Genomic DNA, 15934 nt, shown 5'->3' on the forward strand with positions numbered 1-15934 from the left:
ATTGGGTGTCTATTAACAGCATCCACAGAAGCAAGCACCCTCTGTGCTCCTCCTGGGCCATACCTGTGCGTCAGCGTGTCTAGTGCTGGTCTAGGTGCACAGGAGAGGTGTGGGGAAGCAGATGCCTCCTCAAGGAGCTCTGCCAGATGGAGAGGGGTATGAAAATAGCATCAGAGGACAAAGAGGCCAGGACTGGGAGATGGTAAGTTCACCCAGAGAAGAGAAGATGAATGAGGAAGGACAGTGTCTTCAAATATTTGGTGGGCTGGAGTGTTAGAAAGTGAGCGGACTTACTTTGAAGGTGAGTAAGAGCAATAGGTGATTCAATAAATATTTAACACATTTATGCCTTCTATGTGCCAGGCACTATCCAGGCACCAAGACTCCAGAAAGGAACAAGACCAAGTCCCTGTCCCATGGAGCACATACACTGTATTAATAGTTCAATATAAGGACTGGATGGCTTTTCTTTCTTCCCTCCTCCCTCTCTCCTTTGCATTCCTCACTTTCTTTTTTTCTTTTTTCTTTTCTTTTGAGATGGAGTCTCGCTGTGTCACCCAGGCTGGCGTAAAGTGGCGCAATCTCGGCTTAATGCAACCTCCGCCTCCTAGATTTGTATTTTTAGTAGAGATGGGGTTTTATCACGTTGGCCAGGATGGTCTTGATCTCCTGACCTTGTGATCTGCCCTCCTCAGCCTCCCAAAGTGCTAGGATTACAGGCGTGAGCCACCGCACCCGGCCTCCTCACTTTCTTTTTAACAAGTTGGGCTGATTGTTCAATTTTTAAATGCTGGGTTTTTTTTCCATTTTTAAAATTCAGGTCTAATTAACATTCAGGAGAACTCACCCTTTCTAGTGTACAGTTCTGTGAGTTTTCACCAAAGCATACAACTGCATAAATACCACCAGAACTGAGAGAGAGAACAACTATACCTCCCCTCCCCACAAGGGTTTCCCTGTAGGCCCTGATTGTCCTTTTAATTGAACCAAGGTACCCTGTGCAACAGCAAGCTCCTTATCTCTGGAAGAATTTGAATTCCCTTGTCAGGGATCAGTAGAATACTGTTTTTTTGCTTTTGTTTTGTTTTTTTTTGCTAGCAGGGGATTGGGCCAGACAACCCTTGAAGCCATGTCCCTCTCTTTGATTCCATGAAATGGGAGCACAGTCACTTGCAGACATCTGACCTTAAACACTGGCCCATCTGCAATGCCACAGCTGAGTCTCCCAACCACAGGTAAAGGCCCCACCCAAAAGCCAAATTCTTTCAGTCAAAGCTCAAAAATTTCAGCGCAGCAATCCGATCCCTGTGAAGGCTACGTAATAAGCATAGACAAAAATGTAAAATCAAAAGAAAGGTTTGGAAATGAAAGCTTAAACATGGCAACTGAGGTCCAACCAATGGTGTCATCTATCCCCACCCTTCTTTCCTCATAAATGTGATTCAAAATGACATTAACTCCAAAAATGAACAGAGCTCAAACAAGGTGACCTCCCTGGTTGTGAAGGCGGCAGGAAGGGAGTTAGTTAGCCAGACTTGTCTCAGAATGGGTCTCCAGGGTTGGAAAAGGTGGTAAATGTTGCAGGGATTCCCACAGGTTCTTATGAAGTAAATTTTGGAGGAGGGGTTGTGGTAAGTAGCTGGGATGCTCTAGCAACATCAAAGGGTTGTAACCGGCCCATCCCCAGCAGCCTTCCTGCTGGAAGATAAATATGCCTCTTGGTAGCTTGACTTCAATGGGAAATGTCCAGTCTCCAAACAAGGCTGCTCCATTCCTAAGAAGGACTGGCTTTATTGAGCACTTACTATGCTCCAGCACCACCTACCTCATTTTATTCTCAACAACTCTACGAGGTAGGTAACATGATAAGCCTCATTTTACAGAAGAAGAAACAGGCTCAGAGAGGTTATCTAACAACCAGTAGGTATAGAACTTACATTTTAACCCAGGTCTCCTGATTGCAAAGACTATCCTCTTACCTTGCTAGCAAGGTCTGGGTGGTCGCTGAATTGAATGTTCTTGGTCTCCCAAGACCACTGTTATGCTGGCTGTGGGCTGGCTCCCAGGCAAGCTGGACTTGTAGCTTCCTTTAATTTCCCATTTCCTAAGCTGCCTGCTTTTCTTTCTTTTAATATATGGGTCACATGGATCTCTCTGTTTTGGAGACTTTTATTCTTTGGGTCTGCAGGTTTATTACTCTTATATTATATGGCTGGCTTAGCACATAAACTGTCAAGGGTATTCTTTAACCGGCATCCAGAAACTTTCTAAATCTAGACTTACTACGTTTTAGAAAACCCCATATTGCTTAATACTATTAGCAATAACAAGAAAAAGTATCACACTGTCAGAAAACATCAATTCAATGTCACATTTAATTATAGAACTCCATACTGCCTGAGTTTAGTGCAGAAGTAAAAGATGCACAGAACAAGGCAACAGCTTCCCTTCATAAGCACCATTTTACAGCAAGAGGCATTCGAAGTAAATGCAGCAACACTTACCAAAATTTCCGCCAACGATCACAAACTTTATATACACCACATGTCTTCTACAACAGCGGCAGGACTGGTCCTGGAAAACAATACCACAACAAAAGAAAAACCACATCATTAAACACAAATAATTGAATACATATTATGTTTGTCTTCTGTAAACTGCAGCCTCTTCCTCTGCTTTGGGCACCCATCAATGTACTAAATCCCACCTACCAGTTTTCTCTGTTTTTTCCCAGTAAGATGAAACCAATCTACAAATCATCTCAGTATTCACTAATAAAAATTTAAATACTAGACAATGAAATACACCAGAAACTATGCTTATAAATATCTGAATGTTTAGCCCTTTGAAATATTTGAAGACAACAATGGAAAAATATCTACAGTTGAACTATAACATATTCCCCCAAACCAATTCCTCTTTTCCTTTTTTCCAGTAATATCCTCCCTTCTTGCCAGCTAGCTGTGAGACCCTGGACAGTTTTCCTAACCTTTCTTCTCTAGGCTTTATTATGTGTAAAACAGGGATTACTGTACTGACTTCCTAGAGTTGCTATGAGGATTGAATGATATCAGTTAAAGAACATATATACATGACATAGAAGGGCTTATAACAGCCTCTGGCACACAGTAAACACCCAGTAAGCCTGAGCTGTTATCATCATTCTCCCAGTCCCTCAGGCCTATAAACTAACACGGCCTTCTTCACCTCCACTGCACACCCTGGCCCACAAGAGTTCCACAGTGGTGCTGGGAACACATTGCTTCTCCCTATTCTCAACGTTACACTCCATCTGGTCAGCATCATGCCTGGCATACACTGGTCTCTTGGCCTCCAGTTTCTTCCCTTCCCATCCAACTCTCATGGCTGTACAAGGTATCCTTTCTAAACACAACCTATACAGCCTGTCCTTCCTCAATGGATGGACCTGTTGAGTCATGTTAGCCAGGCACTCAAGCTCACCCCAGCTTTTCCACATCTTCCTATCAAATGCTGTAGTGCCCAGAGGCCTGTCCTGCCTCTGAGACTCTAGGTAGGCCATCCATTCTCTGGTAGAAGGCCTGGCCATTGTCAAAGGCAGGGGCTCTTTACCTTTTGTGCCATGGCCGTCTAAAGACATCTTTCTCAGAATGATGTTTACAAATGCTTGAAACTAATACATGAAATGCACAGGAGTCAAAAACAGAGTATACTGTTATACGGTTAGCAAAATATTTGACAAAATTGTTATGAGCATCTTTCAATACTTAAATAATTTTCAAGAAGTCTAATACACTGTAATTTTGAAGTACTATTAGGCATAAATGATACTTCAGAATATCTATAACTGTAATATAGTATGAAAATATTCATAATTTCTTTTTTTTAAAAAAAACATGGAATTTATTATTAGGCACTAGGCCTGCCTTGACCAATATTGCGGCCACTAGCTACATCTGGCTATTTAAATTGAAATTAATTAACATTAAATAAGTGTAACAACTTAGCTCCTCTGTGGAATATTCATAATTTCTATGAAGGCCACATAGCTAATGCTACTTTCATAATATTAGGAAACGTACAATTTCAGATAAGGGTTAGAGACAATGATGAGATCATGTTTTTCCCCATCTAACTTCACTGGTCCCCTGAACTACATGCATGGACCCAGCTTTCAGGCCTAGCTTCATTCCCATTGCCTTTTCTACCTTGATTTTTCCCAACTCAGTATTATCTTATGCCTCTTTATTTTTCTCTTTTTAAAAATACTTTATTTCATATAGGTACTTTAAATAAATGTACTACTTTTAAAGTCAGCCTTTTAATTTGTCAGGGAAGGTCCCACCTTTTTCCCTATTTTAAAATTCCTTCCACAGCTGATAATGCCTTGCCTTATCGCAGCACAGAGGGGAGGCGCCCATCAGGACTGTCGAGTCCATCCACAGGCAACGGCGCAATCTGCTTGTCCCACATGAGCTCAGGTAATCATTAATATTATCTCATCGCTGCTTGGCAGCCTATGAGGTCCTAAACATGTAGATGGGACACCTAAGCATTCTATATTTAGACTACACATTACTGAAGGTAGGCAACACAATGTTGTCTTAATACTTCTCCTTTGAGAGTGAGCGATTAGTCCATGCTGTTGACTGACAGATCACCTGGGACAGACTAGCTGTTCAATCATTCTGTCAATATACAGGGCGCCTGTGTGACACAAGCATAATGCCTGCCTTCCTGGGGCTTCAAGTCTAGCAGCTTTCCCCAGCTAGCCCAGAGTAGCAGATAATCTCTCAACCTTTCAGGTCCTTTGAATAGACAAGACACAACTGGTGATTTCCTAAGTATGGGCACTCTGGTGACTCATGCTGGTGAGGCCAGGTACAGTTGCTCTGGTCTCTACAGGAGACCACACCAAGCTCCAGCTCCCATCAGTCTCATAGATGTGAACCAGTGGTTCTGAGGCAGGTGGGACAAACAGACTGAGCAGTGAAATTCCATGTCCCCTCCTGGGTGATGTTGTCTAGCACATGAGGTCCAGGACAGCAACTACCACAGTGACAATCTCGGGAAGGTCTACTCAGCACCTGTCCACATACTTCATGCTAAGCCCACTGAGCCTGTGATTGTCCAGCTTCAGGGTGGACACTGGTCCTTCCATCTTATCAGCCTTTTTCCTAAACAGCTGCAGCACAGGAATCCTGTGTATCTTTTGTCAAGCACAACAAAATAACAGAACAGTTTTTCCTTTTCAGACGAATAGAGCATAATGACTTTCTCCACTGAAAACCACTTATAAGCGCATTGTGGCCATTCACTTTGGCAGAAATTCACCATTGGCAGCATTTTTCATACCCGATATCATGACAAGTGACTCTTAGGACAAGTGGGGGTGTACTCTCCCTCCCCAATAACCATGACTGATGGGATTTCCACTCACAGAACAAAGGCTGGATTTGGCACACTCTTTTTATACTTAAGGCTATTTCAATCCATTTCATTTGAATTTGTTCTTTTTGAGACACACCAGATATATGGTATTCATTACTAATAAAAACAGCTGAATGATAGCAAAACAGGTGGCATGACTGTTTTATCTTTTGTTTCAAGAACCGCAACGCCTGCATCACCATAAATGAATAAAATTTTTGTGAGTGCTCCCACGTAACAATTCTGCTTTTAATACATATCACAGACTATTGTATGACTCCCGGTATAAAGTTAAAATGCTAATTACACACTGAACACAGGCATCTCTAATATAGTTCTCATCTGCATGTGGTCATTCCCTCTTTCTTCTTCCCAACAAAGCCCCCATATTTCTGCACCCACAGTGCCCATGGGCACATGGCAGCAGCCCCAGCTGCGAGTGGGGGTGGGACACTCCAAGATTTTGCAGTGTGCTGACCTGCAACATTCGCATCACCCGCGAGCTTGTAAGAGCTGTCGGCTGAGGCCTCACCCAAGCCAGCTGAATCAGAATTGATTTTGAAAGTTTCCCCAGGTGATCTGTGTGCACACGGAAGTTTGAGAAGCATTGATCCAAGAGATATCCATTCCTACTGCCAGTGATTGGTTTAAGAATAAGCATGTGGCCCAGTTTAAGCCAATGCGATGTGAAGAATGTTTTTCTGGAAGCTTCTACTCACTCCTTTGGGAGAAGCTCCCTCCTCTGAATGTAGTGTGGAATGTGACACCTAGAACTTCTACAGCTATTTTGTTCCAGTATAAGGATAAAGCTGGTCCAGAGACAGAACAAACACAGTGAAGCAGAGTGTACGTTACTGCATTAGGTTGGTGTTGAAGTCTGTGTCACCTCTGGATTTCCAATAAATGTCTTATTGTTTAGGACTCCTTGACTTGGGTTTTCAGTTACCTGCAGCTGGAAAACATCCTGACTAATCAGTCTCCAACAAAGCATCACAAAAAGAATAGAATGCCAAGGCCCTGGGCTCAGGCACATGTGGGACAAGGCAGAATGTCCAGAGATCAAAGCCATAGTTCAGAAACTTATTTTGCTCAGGGAACTGACCCCATAGTATTTCCAGTCCTGATAACCATGGTACATTTTGCACATTTCCAAAAGCTTTCTAAATCAGCCAGTCTAAATGATCAACTGGAGGAAATGCTGAACACTTTCCAAATTATTTTAACCAGGATGGTCAACAGTTGCCTTCCCCAGAAGCCATACTGATATGTCATTTCCTGCAAAGACAATGGGAGACTAATTGCTCAGCTTCAGACTCTAACAGGGAAGACAACCTGTGACATGTAATTACTGAAGGGTAAAAAAGGAAAAGCTTGAGGCTCTCCGAATCTGTTTCTGGATCTGCTCCAATTACTTGGGGAAAATGAAAAAATAAAAAATAAAAGAGCCAGCTGGTCTGGGAAAATATTTGAGGGGCTGGCAGTTCACTTAGGCAGTCACTCATACAACTTTATACATATCATTGGTACTTATTAAAGACCTTTTTGAGGAAACCAAATAGACCAGCTATTATACAAAATCATACGTGGCTTTGGTCTAATTCTGCTTCACACATAGAAGTGATAGAGTCAAGGAGAAATGCATGTCTAAATGGACATTATCTCTTTGGTGTGTCCTAACTTCTTAGCCACAAGAGCGTATTCCTGGGGTTAGGTTTGTTGTATGGACTTGATGAAGAAACGTGCTTTCCATCAAGGAGTGGAACATTGATTGGTTCTCCACAGCATGTTCCCAGGTTCCATCTCCTCAGAACTCCTTCTCTCTCAATACTGTTTTGCTATCTCTTTCCTGCTACATACACTTCCACTGTCCCAACTGTCATCCCATGGGATAAGTTTCACACTACATTTCTAGATCTATCTCGCATGTTCCCAGTTCCTCTGCCACCCCCTACAGAGATAGTGCCTCGAGGGTACGGATTTTGTTTTGGTTACTGTTATTTTCCCAATGCTTGGCACAGTGGCTGGCACTGAGTATGAAATGTTTGTTGAATGAATAAATGAAAGGCTTCACTCAGACTCACAGAAGCTCTTGCCATCACCACCTCTCTCTGACTCTGGCCTCTCTTTCCCCGCCCTCCCAACACACACAAACGCTGGTTACAGCACTTTTCATGTCACTCCCAGACTGTCTCAGCTGGAAAGGATTTAGCAGCCCAGGCCTATACTTTACAGGGAGAAAATGGGTCCAACGAGGCCAAGAGACTTGCCCAAGTTCTTATTAGTGGGTGGCAAAGATAGGATTTTAACTCAAGACCCAGCACCCCTGCTACCAGGCAACTGATCAGTTCAAAAATCTTCAATGGTCTTTCAGTACACCCTTGTACAGGGTCTGGTATGTAGTAGGCATTTAATATTTGTTGAGTGACTGACTGAATAAATTAATGGGTCTCATGCATATGCCAATGGGTTTTTCTTAAAGTGGAATCCTCCTCAAAAGACAGACAATATCCTCGTATACAGAATGAAGATGAGAGGAGCTGCTCTCTCCTCTAGAATTGGGGGAGCAGCTGGCATCCCAGACCCCTTCCCCTGCAGTGCCTGAGCCAGCTCCCAGGAAACTCACAGCTTGGTGACACTGCTAGAAAGACCAATGACTTCCACAAACTTTTCAGCTTTGCACTCAAAGCCATCCACCATCATTCCAAACCCACCTCATTGGCAGTATCATTCATTTCTTCCTCCTCCCTCATGCCTTGCCTTCTCAGAGCACTTGCTGTTCTCAACACTCGTCCCTCCTCTGAGCCTTCACCTGTCCTATTTCCTTTCTTATTGTGCCCTCACCTCCACCTGCAAGAACACAGAACCAACCTGTCCCTCAAGCCAACTCTAGTATAAATCCCTCCCTGAAGTTCTTGCCCAGTTTCCTCCATGAGAATTAGTCTTACTCTCTATATACCTCTACTGTACAACTTTTCACACTATCTGCTGCAAGGAAAATGGCCAGGTCCTTGAGGGCAAGAACCCAGGCTAAATGTATCTTCAAACGACTGGCACCTTGTCTGACCCAACGCCTTGCACAGGGGAGACAGTTCTAGTCATTCTGTTGCATTCAAAGGGCTTCATTCACCCTTTTTCGTTCACCTCTGTGACCAAATTACATACATTTTGTAACTGAGATTCCAATTTTTCCTCTAGCGTGTGTAGACTGATGATACAGCTAACACACATTTGCAGGGCCCACTTGCTAAGGAACCACTGTGTGAGTCTTTGTTGAGTCTCATTTTCAAAAGCAAAGAATGGAGGTGAGGGGGCATAGGGAGCATGAATTCCCCTCCCCTCCAAAGCTCTCTGTGCCCATGGCTGTCCTGTGCAACATGAGGTACAAGCTGTGAAGCTTGCGCACAAAAATAACCGTCAATTTAAAATACAGTATAGTTCTGCAACCTGCCATGCTACAATATTCTCTGCAAGCCCAAACTTGATTGTCTGAAAAATTAAAGAGTTCCAAATGGTGAAAGAAACCATTAAACAAGGAAGCACACAAACAAAGCCCAATCGCCAGGGAGGAGGATGGGAACTAGAAAATACAGGGTTTCCTAGGAAACTGAGCTTACTTTTGACTGACTGTGGCCTTCCCTTTCACTGGATAAACTGGGTGGAAGGGAGGTGGGAGGGGTGCTCTGAGAAGGCAACGCTGACCCATCTGCTTCCCCTGCCGGCAGGGGCCAGAGTCCTTCTGGCTATACTCCAACAAGAGGGCAGACTCAAGCAAGGTTGTGGTTGTTGTTTTATTATTTGCTGGAGTGGGAGTAAACAGCAGAGAGAGAAGAAGAGGAGAAGGACGAGGAGTGATGAATAGAAAAAGAGATGAGCATGGAATGTGCTCAGCCAGCAGAAAGGAATTATTGGCCACAGAATGAGGGGGCAGGAAGGTCGTAAGCTGGCTGCTCCCTTCACATCGGCTATTGCCAGGTCAAGAGGGAATCAGAGGCTCACTGTTGAGCAAGGCACCAATACAAGCTCCTGCTCAGCTGCCCTAGAGGCCAGATGCAGGGGTCCCAGCATCCATGGCTCTAAAGCTGGACTGGAGAGACAAAGATTTGGGGCTCAGTGGCACACATGGGTGTGCAGAATCATGTAAACGGATGACTGGATGGGTGGGGGTAGGGTTTTAGCTCCCCATCTCCAATCCCCATCAACTCCCAGGTAATAGGAGTAGTAGCAGCAGTAGTTCTGATATCATTTCATATTATTATCACTATATTTCAACCTTAAGGCCATGGGTACCCAGTTTATTTGGGGAAGAAATAAAAGAAGCAAATGGCATTGGAATAATCAGCTGACCATTGGGAGGAAAAAACAACAATTCTGCTTCTATGAGACTCATGAGAATGAAGTATACAGTTATAATAATCATATCTTTCTTTTCTTACTGGTAATGAGTTCCTGTTAGGTGATCACATCACATGTATCGGGAAAAAAAGAAAATAAAACAAAAACTCTGTTTTGTAGTATACTTGAATTATTTCTGACTTGCCCTTTCAAATTAAGTTGTTCCTAAGATCTGCAATCCACAGTCTGAACAGACACACTGCTTTGCTATGATGCAAACGCAGAGGCTGGACATGTCTAGCTCTTTTCCAACCGGATTACTGCTCCCAAGTCCCTCCAAGTAGACATTCTGGAGTGGCTCTGGGGAAGGCCCATGAAATGCACACAGTATCACAATGTCGCCAAGATCAAGGTTAATCATGACGTGTGCAGAGCCCCTTGAGTTTAGGTTGGCTACAATATCAGAATCCCAGAACCTTGTGGCTGAACGGAATGTTAAAGAATATCTAGTCTGATAGTTTTTAAGCTATTCTTTAGTACCAGAACTGTGTGTGCATGTGTGTGTATGTCTGTGTGTGTGTGTGTGTCCACGCCAAATGTGTAACAATTATGCCAAAAGATATCCAGCTAGCACACCACATACCTGGAGAATCCATTATAATGGGAAATATTTTATTATAAAAAAAATTCTTTTCTTGTTATTGGTAGTTCTAACCTTAGAAACACACATATGTGCACATTTCGAAGGGCTTAATTCCAAAATATTAGATAAAAGTGCAACAGAACAGCTCTGGTTTAAGAGGGAAAGGACTCAAACTCCTACCACCATGGCCATCCTCCTGGCCTACCTGGTACTTCCGGGTAACTCTAAGGTCCTAAGAACACTGCAAATCTCAGATCAAGTCTCCCACCCCTATCCAGTATCTGAATCTTGTCTCAGCATCTCTTCCAGCCTATGTGCACGTTCTCAATGTTGCAACACTGGAGACCAAGGGCATCTACCAGGGGTTCCCTACCAAGGACCTGTTTTATCCACCTGAGCCTCCCACATTTTGAATCATCTCACTAACATTGCATTTTAAAGTAATAATTGATTTATTTTCCCAGCTCTGATTTGGAGTCAGGGAGATCTTGATTTGAATCTCAGTTCTGCTAAGCTTGGTAAACTTGGAAAAATTCCTCAATAATGTGAAGTAGTAAGCCTAGTAGAAACCTTCCTTCTCACTCTTGGCTTTTTATTTCACCAATACAAATCTCCATCAAAAGAATACCTAATACCTAGGAATAAGTCCAAAAAAGGTATGTAAGACTTTATGCTGAAAACGACAAAATGTTGAGGGAAATTACAGAAGACCTAAATAGAGGGTGGGCCATGTACATGGGCTGGAAGTCCAGTATTTTTATATGTTGATTCTCCTTGCAATTGCATCTTAACTTCACCGTCATTTTTTTTTTTAAACTAGGTGCTTTTTTTTTTTTTTCTGATGGAAATTGACAAGCAGATTCTAAAGTTTAAGGAAATGCAAAGGGCCGAAAGCCTAGTTAATCCTGAACAAGAGGAACAGGGCTGGAAGACTTACTCTACCAGATATCAAGATTCATTACAGAGTAATAGTTTATAGCATTTGTGCAAGGCCAGACAAACAGACCAACAGGACAAAATAGAATGTCCAAAAACAGAGCTACACAGTTACCTAACTTACGCAAAGGTGACAATGAAGTAATGAATGTATAAAAGTATGTATAAATGTATAAAAATAAAGTATAAATGTATAAAAATAAAAGTAATAAATGCTGGGTTCACTGGGTAGTATAGATTGAACTGTGTCCCCCAAAAAGATACGAAGTCCTAACCCCCAAGTACCTTGGCATCTGATTTGGAAATAGGGTTGTTGCAGATGTGATTAGTTAAGATGAGTTACAGTGAATTAGTATGGACTCTGAATCCAATGACTGTCCTTAAAGGAAGAAAAAAATCTAGACAGAGACATGTGGGGAAGATGGCCACGTGGCCACAGAGACCGAGGTCAGAGCAATGCAGCTGCCAACAAAGGAACGCCAAGGATTCCTGGCCACCACCAGAAGCTGGGAATAGGCAAGGAAGGACTCTTCCCTAGAGCTTTCCTCAGAGAGACCACGACCCTGCTCACACCTTGATTTTGGACTCCTAGCCTCCAGAATCATAAGAGAATAAATTTCTGCTGTTTTAAGCCACCTATTTTGTGGCACAATGTTATAATAGCCTAGAAAATGAATACACTGGGTATCCGTATGAAAGACATGAATCTTAATTTCCACCATACACCATGCAAAAATTAATTCTGGGTGGAGAATAGAACTAAATGTGAAAGGCAAAATAATAAAGCCCTTAGAAGAAAACATAGAGAACACCTTCATACATTGTAATAGGTAAAGATGTTTCTTAAAAGAGAACACAAAAAAAGTGTTAACCACAAAGGAAAACTATGATAATTTGGACTATACTAAAAATAAAAATGTCTTCATCAAATGACATCAACAGAATCAAAGGGAAGCCACAGAGTGGAGAACATAATTGCAATACATATATACAACAAATAACTCTAAAATCAGTAAGGAAAAGGCAGAGCATCCAATAAAGAAACAGACAAATACTTGAGAAGACAAAACAGAAAATCCAAATGGCCAATAAACATATAAATGCTCCAGTTCAGTCATCAAATAAAGGCAAATTAAAACCACAACGCATTACCAACACACCTACAGGACTGGCTAAAATGATAAAGACTAAAACCATGAAGTATTGGTAAGGATATAGAGCAACTGAAACTCATACATTGCTAGTGGGAGTGTCCACTGATAACTGGCAGTTTCAATTGAACACACACATCCTGTGATCCCAGATCCTGCCATCCAGAGCCTATCCTACAGAAATGCTACATACACTTACCCATGGACATGCACAAGAATGATCCTACCAGTACTATTTGTAATAGCCCCAAACTCAAAATAACTCAAAAGGCCACTTGCAATAGAAGGGCTAAATACATTTTGATATTGTTAAACAGTATTACACAGCAACGAAAATGAACAAAGTACTACTCATAACAACATGGATGAATCTCCTAAATATAATGTTATTCTACTATGACACAAGAGAGTGCAAACTCAGGGACATCCAGGCTGTCCCCCAGTCTTACGGCAGCTTGACCTCTGCCTTCTGCTAGGTCCTCTCCTGCTTCTGGTCAATTTTATTTATATAAAGTTCATACTAGATAAAACCAACCTTTCTTGTTAGAAGTCATGCTATTAGTTACCCTTGATGGAAACTGGGGTATATAGGGACTAGATGGGGACCCGAGGGGACTCCTTGTGTTTAAGTGACATTCTTTTTCTACCTGGCTGCTGGTTACAAAGAAGAATTCACTTTGCGAAAATTCATTATCAGTGCACTTAACAATTTGTGCACTTTTCTGCATGAATGTTATATTTCAATAAAAAAAAAAAAATCATCTCAGGGATAACACAAGGAAACCAGAAACAAAACAGAGCTCTTATAAGTACTGAAAGCAAAAAAGCACAGCAATTTAATTTAAGCAAGATAATTCGAAAATGTGCTGCACTAAAAGCTTAAAAGTGCCATTTCATTAAATTGTGTTTTTAAATTCACTTTAAGATGACTGTAAGGCCAAAGCTATTTTATTATTATATGTTACGATGGCATGAAGCAAATAGTCTCAAAATAAAATAATACAAATCATTTAAATTTTATCTTACTGATTTTTTAAAGTGAAGTTTTGGATATTCAAGCCCATTTTTTTTTTTTTTCATGTTAGTTAAAAACCGTTTCCTGGGGCCTTGGTTTACAGTCTGCGCATTTCCAGATGGGAAAGCCCTTGGGATAAAGGGGTTTTCCTTCTGCGGCACAAAATAGGCACTCAACATTGCTCTTCCGGAGTCAGTCCGTGAGACCCCTCTGGAATATACATGGTCATGAGGTCCGGAGTCTTGACACACCTGAGAGCAGTCAGCATGACATGGAGGGAGACGCAGGCTGTCCCCAAGTCTTGGGGCAGCTTGACCTCCTCCTTCTGCTAGGTCCTCTCCTGCTTCTGGTCAGTCAATCCATTATCATTAGCCATGTGCTCCACACAGCTGCTCCACCTACCACTGAAATAAATCCCTTGGAGCATAGAAACCGGGTGGCCACACTCTGGCTTTCTCAGACACCTTTGTTCTCTTGGACCCTCTGGGAGGGGAGGAGATCTACGCAGGCACTGAGATGGACATTCTGAGACTGCAGGCAGCCCCCACAGGAAGTGAGAGGCAGCCACACACACCTGGGCTTGCATTCTGAGTTGCGAAAGAAACCATGAGGACACTGTGGAGACCTTACTCACCCTCCAGCCTGCCCCTACCTGGGAGAAGAACCTGGGGCAGGGCGCCTGCCACTGAGCTGCTCTCCTCCATCCACCATGAGGACACCTGGGCCTTTCTTTGGTCACTCTGTTTCCCTGGATATTAGCTTCCCAAAGGAGACCCCTCCTTACATTCAAGCTCTGTTGTTTTTGTATAGACTTTTCAGTGACAACTCTATTCCTAACTTCACCATCTGACAAACAATTGTGTGGGGACTTTAAGAAGGTCCCCCATCCCTAAGTAGAGTTTTCTGCTAAGAAGATAACATATGCTTTAAAAATAAGTTTTGATCATGAGGGCCACAGAGATTTTCCTTCTGAAAACACAGAGGAATCACAAGGGTCAAATAAGATAATCAGTTCACATTTTACATGGACAGAGGAAAATCACCTAGGTCAATTCCTCCAGAGTCTACAGCCAGAAGACCGAGGCTGTGCCAGCAAGGGCAGCGGTGGGCAGCGGTCAGCAACCTCCAGCCTGCGGATCAGATCTGGCCTGCTGCCTGCTTTCGTACAGTCCATGAACTGACAATGGTTTTTACATTTTTAAATGGTCAAAAAAATCAAAAGATTATTTCATCACACATGGAGATTATACAAAATTAAAATCTAGGTGTCTGTAAGTAAAGCTTTTTGGGACACAGCCATGCCCACTCGTTTCCATATTGTCTATGGCTGCTTTCACACTACAACAGCAGAATTGTCTTGATAGAGACCGTATGGCCTGCAAAGATGAAAATATTTGCTATCTGGCCCTTTACAGAAAATGTTGGCCAATCCTAGGCTAAGGTGATATCTGTGTTTGCGGAAGGATGTCCACTCTCTTACTGTTTTGTGCCTCTGGGCCTGTCTCCACACTAAGTCACAGGCAAATCCTAATGCTGGTTTCAATTTCACACTAACCGGGTAAGCCAACACAACCCACTAAAGCAGTGCCTTTCAACCTGTGGTCCCGAGTCAATTCAGTGGGTCACAAAATTTAACTTAGTTGGTTGGGCCCAGCATTTTCTTTAATGAAATAAAGAGAAAAATATCAAGGGCACTGTTATAGACTGAATTGTATCCCTCCAAAATTCATGATTGAAAGCCTAACCCCCAGCACACATCAGAATGTGACTATATTTGCAGACAGGCCTTTAACGAGGTAACAGAGTTAAAATGAGGTCTTATGGACAGACCATAACTCAGTATGACTGGTATCCCTATAAGAGGAGGAGATTAGGACACATACACACAGAGGAAAGGCTGTGTAAGGACAAAGGGAAAACACAGCCATCTACAAGTCAAAGAGAGAGGCCTCAGGAGAAACCAAACCTGCTGCCACTTTGATCTCAGACCTCTAACTTCCAGAGCTGTGAGGAAATGAATTTCTGTTGTTTAAGCCACCCAGTCTATGATACTTCGTTATGGCAGCCATAGCAAATTAGTACAGGAATCACACAGAGCATTATTTTGTGGAATTTTTTTTCATTCACACATGTGGACTTGTGATATAAAAATGTATTAAATTCTTTGTGTCACACCAAAATAAATGGAAGAACACTGTACCAGAGGGAGAGAAATACATGTTTGGTAGCAAAATCGCAAACAGAAGCGTGTTCTAATTGAACCAAGACACAGAAAGAGAAAAGAGTACTGAACATATTAGGCACTTTGCATACATTATCTTGTTTTAGTCCTTACCGTAACCCTATGCAATAGGTCTTCACCTGATAAAGAAACTAAAGCATTGAGAAGTAACCTACTGAGGTGGCAGAGCCAGATCTGACTCCAAAGCTTACATATTATTTCTCATG

The 15934-nt window shown here is 42.4% G+C and overlaps 1 protein-coding gene across 6 annotated transcripts in view; it reads right to left on the bottom strand.

The window, feature by feature from the left end:
- Positions 1 to 15934, bottom strand: part of FYN (FYN proto-oncogene, Src family tyrosine kinase) — a 208570-nt gene that overhangs the window by 116261 nt on the left and 76375 nt on the right. For all 6 annotated transcript variants that reach the window (XM_028847045.2, XM_028847047.2, XM_028847046.2 and 3 more), the window contains one exon: positions 2505 to 2574. The gene's annotated coding sequence lies outside the window, so the exon portion shown is untranslated. The remainder of the gene's footprint in view (positions 1 to 2504; positions 2575 to 15934) is intronic.

This window comes from Macaca mulatta, chromosome 4 (genome assembly GCF_049350105.2).
Source record: "Macaca mulatta isolate MMU2019108-1 chromosome 4, T2T-MMU8v2.0, whole genome shotgun sequence".
Taxonomy (NCBI): Eukaryota; Metazoa; Chordata; class Mammalia; order Primates; family Cercopithecidae; genus Macaca; species Macaca mulatta.